We start from the raw sequence: 12,500 nt of genomic DNA on the forward strand, positions 1-12,500 counted from the left end.
TGAAAAAAAAAAAAAAAAAAAAAAAAAAAACAGAATCATAAGTGTTATCCCCGATTTCGAAGGTTAAGTATGCATAGGAGAGTAACCTCTAGTCTTTCCTGGAGCCACCCAATTATTGAAAAAAAAAAAAAAAAAAAAAAAAAAAAAACAGAATCATAAGTGTTATCCCCGATTTCGAAGGTTAAGTATGCATAGGAGAGTAACCTCTAGTCTTTCCTGGAGCCACCCAATTATTGAAAAAAAAAAAAAAAAAAAAAAAAAAAAAACAGAATCATAAGTGTTATCCCCGATTTCGAAGGTTAAGTATGCATAGGAGAGTAACCTCTAGTCTTTCCTGGAGCCACCCAATTATTGAAAAAAAAAAAAAAAAAAAAAAAAAACAGAATCATAAGTGTTATCCCCGATTTCGAAGGTTAAGTATGCATAGGAGAGTAACCTCTAGTCTTTCCTGGAGCCACCCAATTATTGAAAAAAAAAAAAAAAAAAAAAAACAGAATCATAAGTGGTATCCCCGATTTCGAAGGTTAAGTATGCATAGGAGAGTAACCTGTAGTCTTTCCTGGAGCCACCCAATTATTGAAAAAAAAAAAAAAAAAAAAAAAAACAGAATCATAAGTGTTATCCCCGATTTCGAAGGTTAAGTATGCATAGGAGAGTAACCTCTAGTCTTTCCTGGAGCCACCCAATTATTGAAAAAAAAAAAAAAAAAAAAAAAAAAAAAAACAGAATCATAAGTGTTATCCCCGATTTCGAAGGTTAAGTATGCATAGGAGAGTAACCTGTAGTCTTTCCTGGAGCCACCCAATTATTGAAAAAAAAAAAAAAAAAAAAAAAAAACAGAATCATAAGTGTTATCCCCGATTTCGAAGGTTAAGTATGCATAGGAGAGTAACCTCTAGTCTTTCCTGGAGCCACCCAATTATTGAAAAAAAAAAAAAAAAAAAAAAAAAAAAAAACAGAATCATAAGTGTTATCCCCGATTTCGAAGGTTAAGTATGCATAGGAGAGTAACCTGTAGTCTTTCCTGGAGCCACCCAATTATTGAAAAAAAAAAAAAAAAAAAAAAAAACAGAATCATAAGTGTTATCCCCGATTTCGAAGGTTAAGTATGCATAGGAGAGTAACCTCTAGTCTTTCCTGGAGCCACCCAATTATTGAAAAAAAAAAAAAAAAAAAAAAAAAAACAGAATCATAAGTGTTATCCCCGATTTCGAAGGTTAAGTATGCATAGGAGAGTAATTTCTAGTCTTTCCTGGAGCCACCCAATTATTGAAAAAAAAAAAAGTGTTATCCCTGATTTCGAAGGTTAAGTATGCATAGGAGAATAATCTCTAGTCTTTCCTGGAGCCACCCAATTATTGAAAAGTGGTAAGTTAAAGCAAAAAAAAATTTCAGAATCATAAGTGTCAGTTTAAAAAAAATCTTTAACCTCGTCCTTCCGTAAGGAAATAATATTCGTATAACCGAAAAGAGTACAGCGTATATTATTAAAATATGCAAATTGACCATCTATATGCAAAGGCTTATTCTTATAAATGCAATTATACTCCGCGAACGAATATACATTTTTGTGGTCGAGTGAAAAATACATTTGGGTATATTTTTCACTTCATACATTTATTCACAGAAATTGACTTTAATTTCGTATAATATTTTTAAATCGTGATTTTCACTTTCTCGCTCGTGTTCCTATTACAGTTTGGAAAATTTTTTTATAGAAAGCTTTTCTCTCTCTCTCTCTCTCTCTCTCTCTCTCTCTCTCTCTCTCTCTCTCTCTCTCTCTCTCTCTCTCTCTTTATTTACTTTATACATAATGTATATATATATATATATATATATATATATATATATATATATATATATATATATATATATATATATATATATATATATATATATATATATATATATGTATATATATATATATATATATATATATATATATATATATATATATATATATATAACAACAACAACAACAACAACAACAATAACAACTACAACAACAACAACAAATGCAGCCGTTTCTAATTACATGCAGGACAACGGCCTCAGACATGTAATTTTTTAAAGTCTGAGGTTTGGCCAGTTTTCATCTGCACGCTCGCCACTACATGTTAGTGATGGTGGGAGACTTTTGTCTGATGGCTCAGAACAAACCCCCCTGGTATAGGTGGCCCTGACTAGTAAAGCTTTGTAGGTAGAAGGTTGGCAAGGGCACCAGCCACACGTTGAGATACTACCGCTAGAGAATTATGGGGTACTTTGACTGGCCAGACAGTACTACATTGAATCCTTCTCTCTGGTTACGCTTCACTTTCTCTTTGCCTAGACATACACCGAATAGTCTGGCCTATTCTTTACAGATTCTCCTCTGTCCTCATACGTCTGACAACACTGACATTACCAAACAATTCTTCTTCACCTAAGGGGGTTAACTACTGCACTGTAATTTTTCATTGGCTACTTTCCTCTTGGAAAGGGTAGAAGGAACTCTTTGGCTATGGTAAGCAGCTCTTCTAGGAGAAGGACATTCCAAGATCAAACCATTGTTCTCTAGTCTTGGGTAGTGCCATAGCCTCTGTATCATGGTCTTCCACTGTCTTGGAGTACTTGGTTTAGAGTTCTCTTGCTTGAGGGTACAATCGGGCACACTATTCTATCTTATTTCTCTCCCTCTTGTTTTGTTAAGTTTTTATAGTTTATATAAAAGATATTTGTTTTAATGTTGTCACTGTTCTTGAAATATTTTATTTTTCCTTGTTTCCTTTCCTCAGTGGGCTATTTTCGCAATTGGGGCCCCTGGGCTTATAACATCCTGGTTTTCCAACTAGGGACGTAGCTTAGCAAGTCATAATAATAATTATAATAATAATAAACCCAACAAAAGAAAGTATTCAAAGAATAGAGGAAATGGTTTCACCCAAAAACATTTAATGTATATATCCCCACCTAAGGAAGGTATTCAAAGAATGGAACAAACAGGTTCACCCCAATGAACATAGAATAAATAATTACATAGGAAAGCTCTGTTCGTAAATGTCATTAAAAATCTTAGGCTCCAATGAGTCCACAGAAGCGAAGACGAATAAGGAATCTTTTCTTCAGAACTAAATTGTAGCCGTTTTATGCTCACCAGGCATGAAAATAATGGGCCCAGGAATGGCTCCTTTTCTACCTATTCTTAACAAGAAATCTATTAGGAAAATGTTCTATGAAAAGCAAGTCCTATGAAGAATTTGTTCTCGTATCCGATAATGAACGTGGCGTTGTCGAATAGGTGGTCGAGTGGAGGTCTTTGATTCCCTTGAATGCGTTATTCCTCCTCCTCCTCCTCCTCAAAAAAAAAAAAAAAAAAAAAAAAAAAAAAAAAAAAAAAAAAAAAAAATACAGAATACCTTGGTTGTTGCTAAACCTCGTAATGACCTGATAACACAAAGGTAACCAAACAATTCTTCTTCACTCAATGGGTTAACTACTGCAACGTAATTATCCAGTGACTATTTTCTACTTGGTAAGGGTAGAAGAGACTCTTTAGCTATGGCAAGCCGCTCTTCTAGGAGAAGGATACTAATAAATCAAACCATTGTTCTCTAGTCTTACGCAGTGTCACTGCACTGTAATTGTTCATTGGTTACTTTCTCTTGGTAAGAGTAGAAGAAACTCTTTAGCTATGTCAAGTAGTTCCTCTAGAAGGACACTCCAAAATCAAACCATTGTTCAGTGGCTACTTTCCACTTGGTGAAGGTAGAAGTGACTCTATAGCTATGGTAAGCAGCTCTATAGGAAAAGGACACTCCTTGGATAGTATCACTGCACTGAAATTGTTCAGTGACTATTTTCCACTTGCCGAGGGTAGAAGAAACTTTAGCTACGGTAAGCAGCTATTCTAGAAGGACACTCCAAAATCCAACCATTGTTCTCTAGCCGTGGGTAGTGTCACTGCGCTGTAATTGTTCAGTGGTTACTTTCCTCTTGGTAATGGAATAAAAGACTCTTTAGCTATGGCAAGTAGTTCCTCTAAAAGGACACTCCAAAATCAAACCATTGTTCTCTAGTCTTGGGCAGTGTCACTGCACTGTAATTGTTCAGTGGCTACTTTCCACTTGGTGAAGGTAGAAGTGACTCTATAGCTATGGCATGCAGCTCCTCTAGGAGGACACTCCAAAATCCTACAATTGTTCTCTTGTCTTGGGTAGTGTCACTGCACTGAAATTGTTCAGTGACTATTTTCCACTTGGTGAGGGTAGAAGAAACTTTAGCTACGGTAAGCAGCTCTTCTAGAAGGACACTCCAAAATCCAACCATTGTTCTATAGCCGTGGGTAGTGTCACTGCGCTGTAATTGTTCAGTGGTTACTTTCCTCTTGGTAATGGTATAAAAGACTCTTTAGCTATGGCAAGTAGTTCCTCTAGAAGGACACTCCAAAATCAAACCATTGTTCTCTAGTCTTGGGCAGTGTCACTGCACTGTAATTGGTCAGTGGCTACTTTCCCCTTGGTGAAGGTAGAAGTGACTCTATAGCTATGGCATGAAGCTCCTCTAGGAGAAGGACACTCCAAAATCCTACAATTGTTCTCTTGTCTTAGGTAGTGTCACAGCACGAAAATTGTTAAGTGGCTACTTTCCACTTGGTATGCGTAGAAGAGACTCCTTAGCTATGGCAAGCAGCTCTATGGGAAAAGACACTCCTTAGGTATTATTACTGCACTGAAACTATTCAGTGGCTATTTTCCACTTGGAGATCTTAGAAAATAACTCTTTAGCTATGGCAAGCAGTTCTTCTAGAAGGACACTCCAAAATCATACTATTGTTCTCTAGTCTTGTGTAGTGTCTCTGCACTGTAATTGTTCAGTGACTACTTGCTACCTGATGAAGGTAGAAGTGACCCTTTAGCTATGGTAAGCATCTCTTCTAGGAGAAAGATATTCGAAAATCCTACCAATGTTCTCGAGTCTTACGCAGTGTCACTGCACTGTAATTGTTCAGTGGTTACTTTCCTCTTGGTAATGGTATAAAAGACACTTTAGCTATGGCAAGTAGTTCCTCTAGAAGGACACTCCAAAATCAAACCATTGTTCTCTAGTCTTGGGTAGTGTCACTGCACTGTAATTGTTCAGTGGCTACTTTCCACTTGGTGAAGGTAGAAGTGACTCTTTAGCTATAGTGACCATCTTTTCTAGAGGGACACTCCAAAGTCAAATCATTGTTCAATACTTTTGGATAGCGTCATAGCCACTGTACCATGGTCTACCACTGTATTGGGTTAGAATTCTATTGCTTGAGGGTACACTCAAGGGCAATGTGCTATCTATTTCATAATTTCCTTTCTTAAACTGGGATATTATCACTGTTGGAGCCCTTAGGATTATAGCATCATGCTTATCCAACTTGGGATTTAGTTTAAATAGTAAGAAGCATAATATTAATATCTTTCCTCTAAAGTTCTGTGGAAAAGATGGCCTCAATCCCCTATCTAACCAATCAAAACGCCGGATAAAAGAGAAGGGAATAGAACGCACAGATGAAACTTTTCCACCAAGAAACATATTTTAAGGTGCAAAATGAAATGGGTTACAATGAGGCATAAAACCAAATGAATTGAGTACGGTATTACACCAATAAACAATGAACGAAATGAACAATTACTTCACCAGACCTATACCAACACAATTTTTTTTTTTGATAGAGCAACATAAAAAAAAAAAAAAAAATATTTCGCTAACTAGACCGATAACTATTCACGAGCAACACTTTCCTATTATTTTGGGGGTCTACATTTTATTTTTACTTTTGCAATACTAGACGAGAACAATAGAGAACCCTTTCCATTGCGTTCTTTATATTTCTACATGACTGCTAACTTAAATATCCCCTCATTACGGGGCCTCCCAAGCAGGGTTGCCAGTTTGTCCTTTTTCAGGCCAAATAACCTAAAATTTGTCCTTTTTTAGAATTGGTTGGCCATAATATGAAAAAAGCCGGGTCTTCAAATCAATCAGGGTTGCCAGTTTGGCTTTTTTTCAGGCCAAATAACCTAAAATTTGTCCTTTTTTAGAATTGGTTGGCCATAATATGAAAAAAGCCGGGTCTTCAACTCAATCAGGGTTGCCAGTTTGGCTTTTTTTCAGGCCAAATAACCTAAAATTTGTCCTTTTTTAGAATTGGTTGGCCATAATATGAAAAAAGCCGGGTCTTCAAATCAATCAGGGTTGCCAGTTTGGCCTTTTTCAGGCCAAATAACCTAAAATTTGTCCTTTTTTAGAATTGGTTGGCCATAATATGAAAAAAGCCGGGTCTTCAACTCAATCAGGGTTGCCAGTTTGGCTTTTTTTCAGGCCAAATAACCTAAAATTTGTCCTTTTTTAAAATTGTTTGGCCATTAGTGATATGAAAAAAGGCGGATCTTGAACTCTATCAGGGTTGCCAGTTTGTCCTTTTCATGCCAAAAAACCTAAAATTTGTCCTTTTTTAAAATTGTTTGGCCATAATATGAAAAAGAGGGTCTTGAATACTATATATTTGTCCTTTTTCTACTAATGAATTGGCCTTATAAAGCTCCTATTGATTAAAACTTGACCTTTTCTCATTTAGAAAACCTTGGCAACCCTGCTCCCAACATTCTCTTCATAATAGCTCTCTACTAATGATCGTTAAGTCTCTAATCACCAAACATCAACAGGGGAAGGCCTTTTCAATACATCGTTTTTCCACATTCAATGGAACCTCACATTCACAATGGATGTGGAAAATAACGATCCCAGGCTCTTCAATGTTTGCTGGTCTTAGAAGTACAATTAAGCGACAAAGTATATAGCATAATAAAAGTGAGTTTTTACCTATCGGGGGAGGAGGGACGGGTAGGGACGAGGGCTGGCTCCAGGGAATAAAAATTACTGCTACATAACGGCCACAATCATATATTATTATTATTATTATTATTATTATTATTATTATTATTATGGTTGTTGTTGTTGTTGTTGTTGTTATTACTAATTATTATTATTACTATTATCATTATTATTATTGTTGTTATTATTATTATTATTATTATTATTGTTGTTGTTATTATTATTATTATTATCATTATTATTATTATTAATATACTTTGTAGTTGAATCAGTGGAACTTCAAAAGTTCAAAGTAGGAGCAAATGTTTTTATGTTGACCAGGCTGACATAAGTCTTTTTTATTGTTTATATATGACATATCTGTTTTTGATATTGTTAATAGTTTATATAGGACATAATCTATTTTGACGCTGTTACTGTTTTTAGAATGATATATTGTTTATTTATTCTCTTTGTTTATTAATTTCCTTATTTCCTTTCCTCACTGGGCTATTTTTCCCTGTTGGAGCCCTTGGGCTTATAGCATCTTGCTTTTCCAACTAGGGTTGTAGCTCGGCTAGTAATAATAACGATAATAAAATTATTATTATTATTATTATTATTATTATTATTCTTATTATTATTAAAAGCTAGGCTATCAATCCTAGTTGGAAGCGCGAGTTGCTATAAGCCCAAGGGCTCCAACAGGGGAAAAATAGCCCAGTGAGGAAAGGAAACAAGGAAATGAATAAACTACAAGAGAAGAAAAAACAATCAAAATAAAATATTTCAAGAACAGTTATAACATTTAATTAGATCCTTCACATATAAAAAAAACAAGAGGAAGAGAAATGGGATGGAACAGTATGCCCGAGTGTACCCTCAAGCAAGAGAACTCTAAATACTGTTTTAATTGCTGATTCACGCTGAGTCTCTTTGGCAGAAACGACAGTCAAGACCACAATCATAATTTCACTTAAATACTCCTGACTATTACAGTGGTAATGTGTTCGCCTAGCATTTGCATGGCATCAGATCGATCCCAGCCCGGGGCATTGAGTTTAAGCTGTTTACCGTGGAGGCCACTGCTGTGGTTGGATATCATAGACAGGACTACATTGGATCCTTCTCTCTGGTTACGGTTCTTTCCCTTTGCCTACTCATACACTGAATAGTCTGGCATATTCTTTACAAATTCTCCTCTGTCCTCATACACTTGACAACACTGAGATTACCAAACAATTCTTCTTCACCAAATCGTGTTTAAATACTGCAATGTAATTGTTCAGTGGCTACTCTCCTCTTAGTAAGGATAGAAGAGACTCTTTAGCTACGGTAAACAGCTCTTCTAGGAGAACACTCCAAAATCAAACCATTCTTCTCTAGTTTTGGGTAGTGCTATAGCCTCTGTACCATGGTCTTCCACTGTCTTGGGTTAGAGTTCTCTTGCTTAAGGGTATACTTGGGCACACTATTCTATCTAATTTCTCTTCCTCTTGTTTTGTGATATTATGCAAAGTTTATATATGAAATATTTATCTTTATGTTGTTACTGTTCTTAAGATATTTTATTTTTCTTTGATTTATTTTCCCACTGCTCTATTTCCCCTGTTGAGGCCCCTGGGCTTATACCATCCTGCTTTTCCAACTAGAGTTGTAGTTTAGCAAATAATAATAATAATAATAATAGTAGGGTACTACCAGCTACTTTCCCCACTTCCCAAGAGAGATTAGTTTACCAAACTTTCAACTGGGCTCCAAAAGCCACTAGAAGAGTTGGAAGACCCAGGCCTACATGGCTGAGGACTATGATGTGTGAATTAGATGATGATGAATGGAGAAGTATATATATATATATATATATATATATATATATATATATGTATATATATATATATATATATATATATATATATATATATATATATGTTTGTGTGTGTTTTTTATTATATAAGTGAGATATACAGTACAGAGAGAGAGAGAGAGAGAGAGAGAGAGAGAGAGAGAGAGAGAGAGAGAGAGAGAGAGAGAGAGAGAGAGAATTTAGTGTATAATAAATTGCGTCATAATCAAGCCAAAAACTAACACTTAGTGACACAAAACGAAAGCAATAAAGACAAACTCATCTTCATTGTATCTTTGTACAGCCTTTCTACATTCTGAGTTCAGGCCCTCTTCCAGCTGTTGGCATCTTCAAGCCATCTCACAGATCAGCAATGCAAAGTAAAACCTTTTGACCCGCGGCCTCAGTCTCTTTGAATAGAGACCTTTGAACCGAAGATAATTGACATCCGGAGGGTCATGTGATCTGCACAAAGATCATTATTCAGTTTGTATTGTAACTGTTAACCTTTTGAGCTCCTCTGATCTCTTACTTTGTATATCTTTCCATTGGCCACAGACGTACGTATTTTCAATCCTTTGCTCTGTGTTTCCAGACGATGGCATTTTCAATCCTTTGCTCTGTGATTCAAGACGTTGGCCTTTTCAATCCTTTGCTCTGCGTATCCAGACGTTGGCATTTTCAATCATTTGCTTTGTGTTTCCAGACGTTGGCACTTTCAATCCTCCTCTCTGTGTTTCCAGACGTTAGCATTTTCAATCCTTTGCTTTGTGTTTCCAGACGTTGGCCTATTCAATCCTTTGCTCTACGTTTCCAGACGTTGGCATTTCCAATCCTTTGCCCTGCGTTTCCAGACGTTGGCATTTTCAATCCTTTGCTCTGTGTATCCAGACGTTGGCATTTTCAATCCTTTGCCCTGCGTTTCCAGACGTTGGCATTTTCAATCCTTTGCTCTGTGTATCCAGACGTTGGCATTTCCAATCCTTTGCCCTGCGTTTCCAGACGTTGGCATTTTCAATCCTTTGCTCTGTGTATCCAGACGTTGGCATTTTCAATCCTTTGCTCTGTGTTTCCAGACGTTGGCATTTTCAATCCTTGCTCTGTGTTTCCAGACGTTGACATTTCCAATACTTTGCTCTGTTTCCAGACGTTAGCATTTTCAATCCTTTGCTCTACGTTTCCAGACGTTGGCATTTCCAATCCTTTGCTCTGTGTATCCAGACGTTGGCATTTTCAATCCTTTGCCCTGCGTTTCCAGACGTTGGCATTTTCAATCCTTTGCTCTCTGTTTCCAGACGTTGGCATTTTCAATCCTTGCTCTGTGTTTCCAGACGTTGACATTTTCAATCCTTGCTCTGTGTTTCCAGACGTTGACATTTCCAATACTTTGCTCTGTTTCCAGACGTTAGCATTTTCAATCCTTTGCTCTACGTTTCCAGACGTTGGCATTTCCAATCCTTTGCTCTGTGTATCCAGACGTTGGCATTTTCAATCCTTTGCCCTGCGTTTCCAGACGTTGGCATTTTCAATCCTTTGCTCTGTGTATCCAGACGTTGGCATTTTCAATCCTTTGCTCTGTGTTTCCAGACGTTGGCATTTTCAATCCTTGCTCTGTGTTTCCAGACGTTGACATTTCCAATACTTTGCTCTGTTTCCAGACGTTAGCATTTTCAATCCTTTGCTCTACGTTTCCAGACGTTGGCATTTCCAATCCTTTGCTCTGTGTATCCAGACGTTGGCATTTTCAATCCTTTGCTCTGTGTATCCAGACGTTGGCATTTTCAATCCTTTGCTCTGTGTTTCCAGACGTTGGCATTTTCAATCCTTGCTCTGTGTTTCCAGACGTTGACATTTCCAATACTTTGCTCTGTTTCCAGACGTTAGCATTTTCAATCCTTTGCTCTACGTTTCCAGACGTTGGCATTTCCAATCCTTTGCTCTGTGTATCCAGACGTTGGCATTTTCAATCCTTTGCCCTGCGTTTCCAGACGTTGGCATTTTCAATCCTTTGCTCTGTGTATCCAGACGTTGGCATTTTCAATCCTTTGCTCTGTGTTTCCAGACGTTGGCATTTTCAATCCTTGCTCTGTGTTTCCAGACGTTGACATTTCCAATACTTTGCTCTGTTTCCAGACGTTAGCATTTTCAATCCTTTGCTCTACGTTTCCAGACGTTGGCATTTCCAATCCTTTGCTCTGTGTATCCAGACGTTGGCATTTTCAATCCTTTGCTCTGTGTTTCCAGACGTTGGCATTTTCAATCCTTGCTCTGTGTTTCCAGACGTTGACATTTCCAATACTTTGCTCTGTTTCCAGACGTTAGCATTTTCAATCCTTTGCTCTACGTTTCCAGACGTTGGCATTTCCAATCCTTTGCCCTGCGTTTCCAGACGTTGGCATTTTCAATCCTTTGCTCTGTGTATCCAGACGTTGGCATTTTCAATCCTTTGCTCTGTGTTTCCAGACGTTGGCATTTTCAATCCTTGCTCTGTGTTTCCAGACGTTGACATTTCCAATACTTTGCTCTGTTTCCAGACGTTAGCATTTTCAATCCTTTGCTCTACGTTTCCAGACGTTGGCATTTCCAATCCTTTGCCCTGCGTTTCCAGACGTTGGCATTTTCAATCCTTTGCTCTGTGTATCCAGACGTTGGCATTTTCAATCCTTTGCCCTGCGTTTCCAGACGTTGGCATTTTCAATCCTTTGCTCTCTGTTTCCAGACGTTGGCATTTTCAATCCTTGCTCTGTGTTTCCAGACGTTGACATTTCCAATACTTTGCTCTGTTTCCAGACGTTGACATTTTCAATCCTTTGCTCTGTGTTTTAAGCGGGACTTGAACCCCAATCTGGCGTTCACCTGTCAGGGATGTTACCACATCGGCCACCAAAACCCTAAAAGTACTTGAAGTACTTAAATTCCCACATGATCATTTTAAGATTAATCCCTAGATTTTATTTGTTAAAAATCTATATTGAGGAGATGAATTCTATACGGCCAATTTCTTTCTAACCCCCCTCTCCCCTCCCCTTACATATCTACCTGTATTTATATTTTCGTCATTTCTAAATAATATTTCCCTCAAACAACCTTCCTACTCCACCCTTTCATGTCTGTTCCTTTTATACCTATTTCTTAAATTCCTCTTCAAGTATATTATATTGTTAATACATCATAAATCATCCCGAATCTCTCTCTCTCTCTCTCTCTCTCTCTCTCTCTCTCTCTCTCTCTCTCTCTCTCTCTCTCATTAATAAAATTAAAGGCTTACTAATGCAGATTCTTCTTTCACTCATCATCAAATTATAAGATGTAAAAAATCATGTTAATTCTCAGTAACACTAAATAACTCTCTCTCTCTCTCTCTCTCTCTCTCTCTCTCTCTCTCTCTCTCTCTCTCTCTCTCTCTCTCTCTCTCTCTCTCATCAATAAAATCAAAGGTTTACTAATGTAGTTTACTCTTTCTCTCATCACTAAACTAAATATACAGACATTTCTCTTTATCTTAAAGTCAGCGTCTTCGGCAGTTGTAACTCCAATCAATTCTCTCTCTCTCTCTCTCTCTCTCTCTCTCTCTCTCTCTCTCTCTCTCTCTCTCTCTCTCTCTCTCTCTCATCAATGAAATTGAAGGTTCACTAATATTTTTTACTCTTTCTCTCATCACTAAATTAAATATACAAAAACATTTCTCTTTCTCTTGGAGTCAGCGTCTCCGGTAGTTGCAACACCAATCAATTCTCTCTCTCTCTCTCTCCCTCTCTCTCTCTCTCTCTCTCTCTCTCTCTCTCTCTCATCAATAAAATCAAAGGTTTACTAATGCTGTTTGCTC

This window comes from Palaemon carinicauda, chromosome 29 (assembly GCF_036898095.1).
Source record: "Palaemon carinicauda isolate YSFRI2023 chromosome 29, ASM3689809v2, whole genome shotgun sequence".
Lineage (NCBI taxonomy): Eukaryota > Metazoa > Arthropoda > Malacostraca > Decapoda > Palaemonidae > Palaemon > Palaemon carinicauda.